This window comes from Dermacentor variabilis, chromosome 2 (assembly GCF_050947875.1).
Source record: "Dermacentor variabilis isolate Ectoservices chromosome 2, ASM5094787v1, whole genome shotgun sequence".
Lineage (NCBI taxonomy): Eukaryota > Metazoa > Arthropoda > Arachnida > Ixodida > Ixodidae > Dermacentor > Dermacentor variabilis.
The window spans coordinates 169,009,879-169,024,415 of record NC_134569.1 but is presented as its reverse complement, the minus strand read 5'-3'; the positions used below and the strand labels follow the sequence as shown (position 1 = coordinate 169,024,415).

The window sequence follows — 14,537 nt, the reverse complement described above, 5'->3', positions numbered from 1 at the left end:
GTAATTATGCATGCACGTGTATCCGTCCACCTTCAGTGCCCATGACGGCGCTAACGCCTTTGTTAAGCCGTGCCAGCATCGCGCAAGAAAATTATGCTCAACCATTCTGAACGAGAACTGCTTAATTGCATTGTATGTTTCAGCGTTATGTGACGGCAGACGGGGTGTGGAATGTATATTTTCGGCAATGTAAATTTGTGCATCTCTGTCCCCGCACTCCTAACGTATATAAATAAATAACTCTATAGAGCGTGCGACATCACAATTACCCTGAACACACATCAATACGACGCATGACACATTCTGCTCTGCGCAGCCCGCCGTATAATGATGCTACACATATCTTCGACAGTTCCTGTGCAGCAAGGTTCATCCTAATTTTTTTGTTAGCAGGCTGGGCACGGCCGCTTAAGTGAAGGGGTTTATATAACATGTGTGCGATCATTGCCCCAATGCAGTGTATTAACCGAATTCCACCTTACGGGGCAGTGCTACAGCGCATCTTTATTTATTTATTTATTTATTTATTTATTTATTTATTTATTTATTTATTTGTAGACGCCGGTCGCTTTGTGACTTTTGCTTATGAGTGTACGCGTGGTGCTGACCATGATCAAGGAATGATTCCGGGATGCACTCATGGCAATCTTGAAATGGCGCAGTGCAGAACCTCTGCACGTGGCAACATACGGGCAGCGGCTGCGAAGCAGTGAAAAAAGGAGCTTCCAGAGCATGCCCTGCAGACGAGCACACCTCTAAAACACTTATCGAATTGAAACGCTGCGGTTGAAGCAGCCTCTACCACAGAGTCAACGACGGTCCCATGCATGTGTTGCGATTTGGTGGTCAATCAATTCACTTCCTCAAAAACGTACATGTGAAGCCGATATTTTAGTGAGTGTCCGAGCATTCTGAACATCCGTGTGTAGGATTATCTATCATACCGGAAAGCAAAAATCATTATTTTGCAGGTTTTACTCAATAGTGCAAAGCTTTTAAAAACATATGTGCCATCATCTGTAATATTTTGCACAGTTTATCGATACACATGCTCCGCCTAAATAATGGAAGACGGGGAGCTTGGGAAGGTTTGTTATGGAGTTTCTACAACGTAAATCCAGCAAAAAATTCTACAACGTGTTGGATGTGCTCGCCAGGAACCCGAAAAAACCTGTTGTATGAACCTGCGTATTCCAAGGCGGTAAAAGTGGCTACTGGTATATTTTATTTGAAGGGAGCCTTGGACAAGTAATGTGTTCACCTGGTACATGAAAGCCTGAACAATCAAGTTGATAGGTTGTTCAAAGCTTCTATCACTCTTTCAGTCCTGGTTGCTGTGGCGGAGAAGCACCTGCAGAAATTGAAGGCTAGAGCACCCCGGGAAGGTCGCGGCAGTGGAAAGAGATCAGACCGGTCCCGTATATTGATACGGTGTCTCATAACCGGAAGAATGTAGCCAATCGCTACGGTATATCAGTGGTATTTTCCGGCCGACGTAAGTTGGCCTCGCTGTGCCCCTGGATCGCCCACTCAGAAAGGATCGTGCGAGACTGCGCTAAGCGTCACGCCGCTCATTTCGTCGGGTGCTCGGCTGGGGCTGTACACGAAATCGCCATGAAACGTGGGAAGGTTTATACCAGCTATAAGGGCGATGTATAAATTAACGACGAAGCGAGCTGCAGCTTTCGAGAAAGGGCGGGAAGGGGTCTAATTTGCCCCGGCTAACCTAGCCGTGTATGACGTGTATCATGTCATATCACGCGATTATCACGAGTAGCTTTTGGCTATACTAAGGATGATCGGTGCCGGCCTGTGTTGGCAAGAGCAAAAACTTTCTCATGCAGTCGCAAGTTGCATGAGGCCTTCTTCACAAGGAACAAGAAAGATGATTGTGTCACTGATACCTGATCAGATTGTATCAGAATGAAATCAAGTTTCTAGCACGCTCGCAGGCCAAGATTTTGCAGACATGAAAATGTAATTATACGCGCTCTTCTGAATGAACCCTGTCGCGAGTGCGCCCGTCCTAGTGCTCATCTTGTCCATGTTTCTCTTTTTCGTAGCCCCTCAGTTATCGATGTACGACCATTTCATCCAACAGCAGGCACTATTTAATTTACACTTCATTTAGGAAATCCCTCTAATCAAACAGTATTCCTGCAATGTCTTTTTCAAAATATAGATTCTTTATTACCTTTGTTTAGTCCGCTTTCAGTCGTCAGCAGTCCATGTTGAAGAATCAGAATGCACCACTAGCTTACAAAAGCACCGCGCAATACTGGGTACTGCATATTGAGAAGAGCTCGCGTGATTCTGACGTTGTTTATGTAATTCTACGCGAATGCTATGCAATCCCATTGCCTGTGCAGCAAAGTAGTCCTAATGGGACACACGACGCGGCATTTGTTTCGCAGTTCACGCACACCGCGACACTGGAGCCGGACAACACATCCCCCCTGGGCTCACCGGCGAGGCGTGGGTAATGCCATCTGCCTAGAGGAGCTGACTCGGCCACCAGCTTTTTGATGGCCGTGTTCGCGCACGCGCCTGTCATCTCCTCTGCCACCAAAGCACGAGGCCAGTCCTTCGGAGATCACGACAGCCACCCCTGGAGAGCGCGCATGTTTGAGTGGTCACGGCGCTTGCGGAAGCGGGCGAGGGCGAAGCAGGGGATTATCGCCAAGAAGTGCCGCCGGCAACGGCTGATTAACCCCCGTTCGCCGCTGGAACACCTCCGATACAGCACGCCCAGAATTCCACCATTCATCAGGAGTGTTTCGGCCACGGTGTCACCAGTCCCCACCGTGCCCCAATTTCAAGTGTATTTAGCGGCGAATTGTCCGGCGCGGTTCTAGGTCCCCTTGCTGTGGGGACGGTATATGTACGCGTGATTTCTTGCGTCTATTTCCGGTAGCGACTACCGTTCACGCCAATTTCTGATTTTAGCGTATTTACGTGCGCCCATGTATTTGGCCCGCTATATATTTATCAATTTATGCGTTATTATCTTCGTTAGCATTTATCGTTTAAAATTCTGCGTAATGATTCATTCGTTTGAAAGAGTTCCGGAAGGTTCGCCTAAGTGTTTCAGAAGGTTTGACAAAATTTTATTTCATCGAGCGACCTTCCAAACAACCATCAACCAAAGCCAGACATTGCCTCAAATGAACCTTGCTGTAGGTTTATTATATACGATCGCGCAGCGCAGCCAATTTGTACTAGGCTATTTTGTTGGTTTCTTCATATTGCGATGATTGTTAGCGTCTGCTTTAAACTGTAACCTAAGTGCCCGTCTATGTATATTTTTTCCTACATATATATATTACTCAATTTAGACGGTTATGCTAATTTTATTCTTGAACATTTTAATTTATGCTGTGAATTTATTCCAAATGCCTGGGAGGCTTGCTTGCTTGCGCGGGAGAACTTTTGTTTGTTTCCGACCTTCCAAACAAATGTCAGCCAAAGCCAGACGATGTCTTGCAAAAAGCCTTCATGTGAGTCTATTGTGCGCCAGTGAAACACGCCTACCTTGTCTTGTTGAATTGAGTCGCAATCTTGCGAACCGAGCTTATAGGGCGTTATTGTATGTGTACAAGAGCTGTCGCGGTTCTGTGGGATAGTGTTTTATTACAACCAAGAAAATGCACTAAAGCGCATCTCTTATTACAGTTGGCACAAAACATTAAATGTTCATAAAATGCGAACATATTTTTGTTGCATTAAGAGCCATATAGTACATATAACCTGTTTGTTTACAAAAGTGCACAATTCAACCGCATGTGCTGGTAGTTTCACAAATAATGCTTTAGTATATCTGGTAAATAAATGACATACCAAGAAATGCAGTGCGTTCGGTTGTCCTTTCATTTTGGGGCCCTATAGTACAAAACTATTCCAATATGTCTTTATTCCAATCGCCACACATTGCGTAACCGACGACGCAAGCATCGGGCGGTGACCCGCAGCGCTGCCTGAATTGCTCAATGAAATGCTCTCGCAGATTATAGGAGGTCACTTTGCTTTGCTTTCGAAACGAATTCAACATTGCCTACATTGAGTGGTATTTCGTTTGTAACTAGCTGCCAGGAGGCGAAGAACACGCTGAAGTGGAGATGGTTCAGATGGGGCCGAGCCAGCGCACTAAATATAGATAACCGGATGGAGTGAGTGATGCCGGGGCATGCGATTGGTCCGCTTTCCCTAACTTAGGTGGCATTGGCTTGTCTAAAATAAGGGCGGCGTGCAACGGAAGGCTAAGAATATCGCTAAAACAAATCTTCAGCGACGAAGTGTTGGCAAAGCGAAGTCGTAAACGTGCCGAAAGTGCTCGAAAACATTGCACGGCCATGGAAAAAGCTTTATTATAAGCAAATAAACATATGGTCTCAGGCACGTGCGAGTAGCCAGCGCCTGAACAATCGGCGGCAGCCATCTTTTATTCCTTTCGGGAAGGGGCAACCTGCGGCTATTAGGAATAAAATGCAGTTTTGTTCGGCATTTTCATGCATCTTTAACGCGTATACGTCACTTTGACGCGGTGAATTTTCGCGGCTTCGTGACGTCGTGTGACAGGCAGGTGAAGTGGGTGCAGCCTGAAAACTTTTGACCAATAGCCGAGGGCTACTGGCGAAAAGGCGTCGAATCAGAAGTAAATACTTTTCTTTTGCTCGGTCAAATCATGCATAGTCAGTGTGTACACGTCATGTCAGATCAGGAGCTATCGCAGTTGTCGTGACGTCGCGTGTCAGACGAGTGAAGTCGGCTTGGTCCAAAAAAGTTTCTGACCAATCGCGGAGGGCTGATTGGAAATTTTGATTAGAAAAGTTTGGAACAGTATTACGTTATAGCGCCCTTGGCCATTATTTGCTGGCGCATGGCTGGTGAGAACTTTGTGTCACAAACTTGCCGACACACTGCGCCGCCTGCAAGCTGTGCTGAAAAGTAGAGTAAATCGGCGGATGCAACCGGAACTCAACCTAATGATCTAAAATTAGATGCTGGGGTTTTGCGTGACAAAACCAATTAGGCACGCCATAGATAATTTTGACCACCTGCGGTTCTTTAACGTGCACCTAAATCTAAGTACGCGGGTATTTTTTCATTTCGCCTCCGTCGAAATGCAGCCGCCAGGGCCGGGATTGGATCTCACAACTTCGTACTTCGTAAACCAAAGCCACTAAACAACCATGGCGTGCAGCGATGCACAAGGCGTGTGTCCCAATTCTGGCCAGAATCGGAGACAGCCTACGTGTATAGCTAAGGATAGAGCCGAGACAGCTTAGAAGTCGAGTAATGCAATGCGTTTCGAGCCGTTTGGAAGACACTTTTGCGACGTGACGCCACCACGCGGCGACAAAGAAAATGTTTAGAAATGTATACAATTTTCTTGTGTATTTAACTTTTTTTGCCACTCCGAAACTATGAAGAGCACAATATTACATTAAAGGGCATTGGGGAGCGTGTCTACGTTTTCCTGTGGGCGGACGACAATCCCGTTGAGTTTCCAAGCACCCTGCTCAGCCGCCATATTGTTTGGACAGGAAAGTAGCCTGCAACCTTTTTGACTTGGATGCTGTGTTCGCCGAGGCGTCTTGACGCCTCCATAAGAATGGGAAGGAGAATTAAGGTGACCGCTGTCCACTTAACCGTCTAGTTTGCCCCTGTATGGCTAGTAGTGGAACACAGCCAAGGAGGAATGGCATGCACGGTACTTTTTTACCTAAATATGGTAATGCCCCCCCCCCCCACCCTTTGCTATAGTTGATAGGAGCTTCATGCTCGATAGGAAACCAGAACAACTGTAATGTGACGTGTATGCACAGGGAAGTAAGATAGATGCAACTGATGCTGGCATCATATGCGATGGAATGAGAGTTGGCATATTCTCTGCACATTTTGGCTGGTATTTGTAGCTTCGACTGCCAGATTTGACACCTATTTTTCATGCCGCATAATTGGCCAACATTCTGGCCTTGCCGAAGTTACCATAATTTCTGCCAGCATCCACTGTTTCACGATTTGCTATTGTTGTACTCGGCGCCTACTGGGAGAACAGACTTGATTATATTGCTGACATGTCATTGTTTAGTCCACCATTAAAACTAATTTGCATACCCGGTCACTGTGTATTATATTTCACTCAAATGCCGGACTCTACTGCCAGAGCCTCCGGAGTTTCCGCTTTGATGATTACGCCTTACATTGCCTAAGCAAAACACAAATTTCTGCCTTAATAAAACGTCTACAAAATATCTTATAGAATTCAGAAATCCTGTGACTGCAGTTTCCCTATAATTCTCGATGCTGTCCAACACGCCATAATGAGGTTGAATTGACGGAGGTTGTGATGCCGCATTCCACAATTATTATTATTATTATTATTATTATTATTATTATTATTATTATTATTATTATTATTATTATTATTATTATTATTATTATTATTATTATTATTTTGCTGTTCTGAGATGGTCCCTTCTCTGTGACATCTGTAACAAACAAGGGACTACGTATCATTCCTGCCTTCTAGCCCTGTCATCCATTCTCACTGAAAGGCTTCTAGAGTCTCTAGCCCTCGCCGCAGTGCCGAGTGCTTCGATCCTGATCAGTGATTCTGAGGTGGCGATCCGCGGCTTAGCGCGCGGCCGCTTCTCGCGGGAAGCGGGCCGCATACTGCAAAGGTGTGACGACGGCAGCGCGACATTACCCTCGCAACACCAAAATTATACGGTCTTCATTTCGTTTCATTTATTTCATTTATTTATTGTACCTTCAGGGCCCGAAGGCGTTACAGAAGGGAGTGGAACTAAATACAGAGTATGTGCAGATAACAGGGTATGATTATAACAAGAAAAAAATTAGGAAGTCGGATTAAGAAAAGTATTCTTCAATAGTAGTTCTAAAAGCAGATGTATCGGTTATGTTACCAGTTGAGGCCGGCGGATGATTCCATTCTTTGGTAGTTTTAGGAATAAATGAATAAAATATAGGTTCGTGCGACAGTGTGGAACGCTCAATTTATGCCGGTGGTCAGTACGAGATTATATATATGCAGGTTCGGACAAAAGTTCACTTTTTAATTCCGGATTGTAATAATAAATTTTGTACAGCAGTGATAAGCGTGCTAACTTCCTACGGGATGAGAAGAGGGGGAGGTTTAAAGTAGCCTTCATAGATGTTACGCTTGATGTCTGAGAATCCTTAGAATGAAACGCGCGCTACGATTTTGTATAGATTCTATTGCATTTGTTAAGTAATTCAAGCCAGGGTCCCATACAGAAGAGGCATATTCAAGCTTAGGACGTATTAGTGTTTTGTATAGAAGTAGCTTTAAGTTAGTGGGTGCCATAGAGAAATTTCGACGGAGGTAACCAAGCGTACGGTTAGCATTGTTAGTGATGTGGTTTATGTGTGTTTGCCAGGGAAAATGAGATGTTATGTGGACGCCTAGGTATTTATAGGAACTGACTTCTTCGAATACAGAGTGGTTCAAGTGATAGTTGGATAGGTTAGACGAAGCAGTATTGCGGGAAATCCTCATTAGTTTGCACTTTTGGCGGTTAAGTCGCATTTTCCAAGTGTCGCACCAGTTAGTTACCGTGTCTAGATCAGATTGTTAGAGTGTCAGAGTTTGATATTACTCGGTAAATGACACAATCGTCTGCAAATAACGTTATGGAGGACGCTACACAGTTAGGCAAATCATTAATATAAATGAGAAAAAGCAAAGGTCCGAGAACGGAAGCTTGCGGCACCCCGGAACTGACAGGACAACGTGAAGAGTCAAAATTGTTAGCTGAGACAAATTGTGTTCTATTGGATAAAAAGTGTTCAATCCATGAGATAATGTTACGGTCAATGTTAAGCGTATTTAATTTTAGACAAAGTAATTGGTCAGAGACGAGATGAAATGCTTTAGAAAATTCTAAGAAGATGGTGTCAATGTGAAATTCATTATCCAACGTGGCACAGATGTCATGTGTAAATGAAATAAGTTGAGTATCACAGGAAAACGATTTACGGAACCCATGCTGACGAGATGAAAAAAAATGAATTTGTTTCTAGGAAGTTGATGAGAGTAGAGTATATTATATGCTCTAAAATTTTGCATGGCACACTTGTTAGAGAAATTGGCCTGTAATTTAAAGGTTAATGCACGTCGCCAGACTTAAATAATGCAACCACCTTGCCGACTTTAAAGTCCTTTGGTAATGAGCACGACAGAATAGATTGCTACAATCATGTGGTTAAAGAATTAAGGGGGAAATGGGTCTTCGAAGATAACTTCCTCCTCTGGACCCCGGCACACACCGACGTGCCACTCGTGGGCCACGAGGCGGCCCATGCCGTGGCTCGATGCCTCACACGCCGAGCCGCCGTGGAATATGTGGCCGCACCCGGGAGTGGGGCGTCGGATCTGCCAGATTGGGACACTATACGACAAAAAACCCAGCAAGAACGAGAATCACAATGGCCGTGGGACGATTGCCTGACCCCGTTCAGAGACCTCACCTAACACTAAAGACTCGAAAGACGCACATTCTCTTTACCACTCGATACATTAAACAGGAACGAGGCCGCAACCTTATACTTACAGCAAACACACACCTACCCTAGCCCGGCCGTGTTACATCGCTGCTACCCAGTAATATACCCGACTGAAGCTTTTAAAGCGTGTGGACACAGAGTAACGCTGCGACACAGTGCTCTGTGAATGTGCCGGCAACAACGGTACTAAAACGGCCACCGTTCGCGACGTGTCCATAACCGCGGCCGTTACCAGCGTGCATGAAGCCTCGCTTCGCTTCTTCCCGACGCCGCCCCACTTGCGGGGGCCGCCGGGGATCTTTTCCGTCGGGGTCGCCGCCGCTGGAAGGCGGCTTGCAAAAGGTTGTAGCTGGAAAACCAGCTGTAAGCCGTCTGGAAAGACGAAGATGCCGCCCGAGTCCAATGACTTCGAGCCGCCACTTGAGGCCACCACAGCCAAAACTGCCGGACCATTCTTGTTCTTGTTCCCTAGTGAAATGGCACCGCCCACACTGGGGATCGACCATGAATCGGGCGGCAGAAGGTAAGAATACTTAAATAGAATTTTGGAATTTAGAAATGATATCAAATAGGCACTAATTGTTATAAATTTTAAGGATGTATTATTTTAGAATTTGAATTTCATATATTTGTGTACATACTGAGGAAAGTAAAACAATGAGATTAGCATACCAGTCTCTTTGTTTCACTTGCAAATTAAACTGTCGCATCAAGTACGTTCCTATTACAGTGTCCTAGTGCCCACGCCCCAAGAGACAGTATAACAGGGAGCGTTATGCCCAATCCAAGTGCCCAATCAAATCCAAGTGCCCAATCCAATCCAAGGGGATCCAATCCAATCTTTCTAAACAAGTTTTTTTTTCTTCGAGTCTTTCTTTAAGCAACTCGCCCAATCCGTCACAGTGGGTATGTGCCACTAACACCTAGGCTCTATATGTCTGCTACTGGGAGTATTGACTTCCCAAGTTATCGTTTCTAGCCATATGCTTTGCGACAAATCCTCCTAAATAAAAAAAACGAATGGTTTGAAGGATTGTTGTTTTAGATAAGACTACGCCACTATCTGGCGCGGTGCAAAAATTCTACTGAAACCATGCTGGTGGCACTCTAGATTGCGCAGAGCGACTGAGCTTTGCGTCACCCGATTTAGAGCTCACGCCCGTCCAGTAATACAGACAAGAAAGCCCATTCACATAATGAAATTTGTTCTTATGAAGTCCCGTCATTTCGCAAAACTGGCGCAACGTTTAGGGCATGTTGTTTTCTAAGGCATGTGTCGTTCAGGAAGCTGCGGCTCGCTATGACGGACCCTTCGGACCGTATAACTTCATGCATTGCTACGTGTGAAGCAGACTTTCACCTTGACGTGTTACAAGAATGTAACACAGTGCCGAAGTTTTTGTTACCGCAGTGATTGCCACACGATGTAATAATATGTAATATGTGCAGGCCTACTTCGTGCAGAAACTTCGCAGCAATGCCGTTATTGTCGTCATGGCTTCTCTGTTGAGGACTTTAAAGATTGTTGAAATGTCAGTCGGTAGAACTGCGGTTGATGGACAATAACATGTGAGAAAAGAAGGAAAGAGCCGCCACGTCACCTTTGCACCAGCCCAACCCCTCTGGTGCAGTTCTCCGCATGAAGTGCAGAGTCGACGCCGAAGTCACCTTAACCAGTTTGCACCCTAGCACGAATAATGTGTTTAAAGGTCATACGTACAAAACGCTTCACTTTACGGCATCAAGTATCGGACAGTGTATATAGCTCTAAGTTATCTTCGGAGACCCATTTCTCCCTCAATTCCTTAACCACACAATTGTAGCAAGAATTCTACGCTCACAGTATGAGGCTAGCATCCTGTATATGTATGCATGAAGGGCGTCAGGAGAATTTTGCAGCTGTTGGAATTGCGTATGAAGATTACTTGGTTTTGACCATTATGCGATTTTGTTAGTAAAGATCGGAATTTCGATGTTCGTACGGTCTTCTCCGCGCCAACTGAATACCAGAAAGTTAATCAACTAGATTGCAAAAACACTATTTGTGCAATCCGATGGCTTGACGTAAAATATTGCACCTAGCATCTCAACAGGGAAATAGACATCGCCCACAGGATCATAGTGAGTATACCGTTTTAGTTAAATGAACCTATAGGCAATTTATCGGTAAAAACACAAGTATTTATTTCTGTCGCTTGTCACATTTCACTTTATTCGTTGCGCCTACATTTATGAAAGAGAAATATCGAAGCCGCTTTTGTAGAAAGCTCGAAGACGCTCTATTGTGTTGCGTTCTTCTTCGCACTACTAGAAACAAACTGCGCTGAAAGTCTTCCGCACTTAATCGAATACAGCGTTCCCGTTGCAATATTCTCATTGCATAACTGTGCTACCGCTCTGTTATGCATTCTTGCGTTATCGCAGAAAATTGTTTGATTTCTGGACTACATATGCTACATTATTACAATATGAGATTATTATATTACAATATTACATATATTACAATATACAATAAAATATAGGGGTGATCTCAGGTCTCATCTAGAGAGCATCCAAAGGCCAATCTGCGCTTACTTCTTTTGCATTCTTATTGCGTTTTTGCTTTAACGTTGCTTTAACATGATGATGATAATCCTAGAAATTAACACGTATCCGCTTTCGTTACCGAAAAGTGCGTCTTCTTCCAGACGCCAACGTATAACGTTTCTTAGCCGGTGAAAATAGGACACTACGAAAAGATACACGTGTCAATATACTACCAGGAGCGTGCTCTTTTATCGAAAGTGAGATCGTACGCAATTACTCAGCATGTCATCTACCACGTTTCCTTCTTTTACTTTACCGGAACACCAGCCCTGTAACAGCATTTTCAGGGAAGAATATGGTGTATACCACAGAAAGTTCCACGCTTTCAAAGCTGTTCATCGTTATGATTTTGTAGGCGTTCATGTTTGGTCGAAGGCGCTTCACGCGCAATTGAGAGGCAAATCGAAAAAGAGGAAGCAGGAGCTGGCCGCGTTCCACCGCGTGGCCACGCGAACGTTCTCGAACACGAGACGCTCGAGAAACGAATGAGCGCGAATCACGCTTCCACGCGCACTCGTTCGGAAGGCGCACCGAGCGGGCCGAGGAGGCAACGTGGCTGCCCCGAGGCTGTCGTGGCAGGCCGCGACCATCTTCACAGCTGGCGGCCTCCACGGTGGCGTGCTGGCTTCCGCGGTTCCCGGTGGCAAGCTACTGCAGGGTAACGCCGGGACATGGCTCAAAGCGGCGCCGTTCAGGTGCTACTGCGCGCTGTCTTGCCGTTCCTACCCATACCAGGGAGGCCAGGTCCTTCAGCGCTCGATCTGCGACCGGAAGGGGCTCTTGTTCATCGGAGACTTCATCGGTGGCAGGTAGTGTGGGTCACTTAAATCTTGCACACTAAATGAATTGAAAAAGAAAGAAAAGCGCATGGTCCGCAAGGAAATTGCTCTAAATGCTTGTATAGCTGTTTCTGGTAAAAATGCGTGGTCGTTCAGTTGCGGTGCAGTATGGCTTATAGAGAAAAATAAATCGTAAACGTCAACTATCTATGGAACGCGTAGCGCTATTTGTGGATTATAAAAAAATCTCGACAGAGCTTGCTGAGCAAATCGCGATATTGATGTGACAGATTCATTAATTATTTTGTTGTTATGAAAGTAAGGACGAATGTTTCAATTGCGAAATTCAAACGGATTTGTAATAAACCAACGTTGGCTTAGCAGAAATCCTAAAAGAATGCTCCAATATAGAGGTAACCCTCCTAACCTAAAGAAATTTCTGACAAAATATGGTGGCGCTACAAACTACTCCGGGTGCTCTTTTGGAAAGGTACGTATAAAGGCATTGCATTTAATACCAACACTCGGTCGGATATCAGAAAAATAGTGCTTCTCTTGCTACTTCTAAGAAAAGATAATTTAAATATTTTTTGCTTTTGTTTAGCACAAAGTGACATGCAATTACCTAAACTATAAAAAATGTATATGTTGATTTGACACTTGGAGTAGCAATTGCTTATAAAGGCAATTTTCGCCTCTCCGACAAATATACCTGGAAAGGTTGAGTGGTGCCAGTTATAAACGATTTCTAAAAAAATAGTTTCCCACTAAAAAGAATGAAAAGGGTGTTGCGATTGGCGGTGAACGTTAAGATGTATAATCGAGAGCAAAAGTGTATGGGCTTATGCTGCAAGGGATTATCATTTGAAAAAGGGGATATCAGGCCCCTGACAGGCCTTCAGCTTGCAAGAATGTTTCCTCCATCAACTCAACATATCGCGTGTAAATAAAAATTGAGTAAAAGGCGAAGATATATTTCTCCACTGCTAAACAATAGCCATAACGGGATTTTTTTCCATGAGCCAGCTATAACCCATCGGCATTCATAACATATGCGGGGCTGGTTATAGATTGCACAGCCGATTCACGAGTTCGGAAGGTTGCTGCTGTAAGGCTAGATGCTTATTTTTAAATTTTTCCGATAAAGTCCTGCACTTTGCCCATATTTGTGTAAAGACCAACAAGAATGGAGCTTATGCTATATCCATATTGTTATGATGGAAACATCAAAGGTCGCACATGTCTGCACTGTCGTACTCTTTAACCATTAACATAAGCCTGTTTTTTTTTTCTTCATGGAGTAGCTTGCAGCAAATATGGTGCCAGGAATCATTGGCAATACCAAATAACAAGGATGAATGTGCCTGCGATAGTACATAATGATACATGCACTCTTTTCATACCATTTTCGCTTTCAACTTTTTAATGGCGTTTCTGCCAAGTGCATACTCAACGTAAAGATTTCCTATGAGATGTATAAATGAAAAGTCAAGCGTCGGATTTATTGGAATGTCATGCCTGGAAAAAGTTTTGTTGTTCACGGGACACTGCAAAACTTAATGCCTCTACTGAGAGTGAAATCTAAGTGCATGGAATTCAGTTGGGTAGGGTCAGAGAGGGAATGTTCACGCTAGCCCGCATTCCCCATATGGCACTGTTTCGTTATACACCATTAACACAGGCACGTGTTGAACACGTGGTGTTTTTGGTCAACATACCAAAGCGAAACAAAACATTCTATTTTTAATTATTTCGTCCAGCACGTAACTGAAAACAGCAGCCCAAATGAATGCAAGGGCAAGCACCATCCTCGTTTTCTTTTTTGCCTTTGTGTAGCCTTCCGTTACGTGCTGGACGTATTAAGGCAGAATCAATTCTAGCAGGGCTTCACCTTGCTTTTAAAGTTCCACTGGAAGCAACATATATGTAGTACGTCATCATTCCCTTCAAACAGTGCATATGTGGTGGCTTTAATAGAAGAACAAAATGGAGGCAATGCCAGGATGCTTGAATCGCAACTTCCTTGTTTAGCATCACATCGTCCAAGATGCTCTTCTTCGCCCGGACCTCACGAGGTCCACGCTCCTTCACTCCCCCCCGCACTTAGAAACCTGTCTGCTACTCTCTTCAGTTCCCTGGCGTTGCACTACGTGAAAATGAGGGCGAGACCTCCCTGGGAAAAGCGCGATGTCAAGAGGGCACGCATGTCTGCTCACGACTGCGTAGTTGCCAATTCCCCAAGCGCACATTTGAAAGGCAATTAAAGCACGGCACACCCTATAAACCACCCCCCACAGAATCTGAATCAAATTGGCAAGCAAACGTTTCATTTTATTTTGTCCACACGATGCCCTCGGTAACTCATGCGTAATGAACGAATATACAAGAGCTAGTAAGGTACTTTGCACTTTTTTCTTGAGTAGTTACCACTTTCTTCGTGGGAAACATGGATGACGCATTTACCTGTGGGAAATGTTTACCACTGCTTCGGTAAAATAACATGCTCTCTGGATTCTACGGTGTGGGGACATCCCTTCTTCGGTGTTTGCTACACTGGATAATTTACACTTCGTTAAGTAAGGGGCTACGTACGGAATACAAACACGGCACAGAGGTTCATAA

General features: G+C 44.6%; 1 protein-coding gene across 2 annotated transcripts in view; it reads left to right on the top strand.

Annotated features, from left to right (window-relative positions):
- The window catches only part of LOC142572926 (uncharacterized), a 102,789-nt gene that overhangs the window by 52,579 nt on the left and 35,673 nt on the right, over positions 1-14,537 (top strand). Inside the window, exon 4 of one of the 2 annotated variants that reach the window (XR_012826168.1) lies at positions 2,415-4,747. The exons of the other annotated variant lie outside the window; for it this stretch is intronic. The gene's annotated coding sequence lies outside the window, so the exon portion shown is untranslated. Of the gene's footprint in view, positions 1-2,414; positions 4,748-14,537 lie in introns of those variants that run through there. 2 annotated transcript variants of the gene reach the window in all.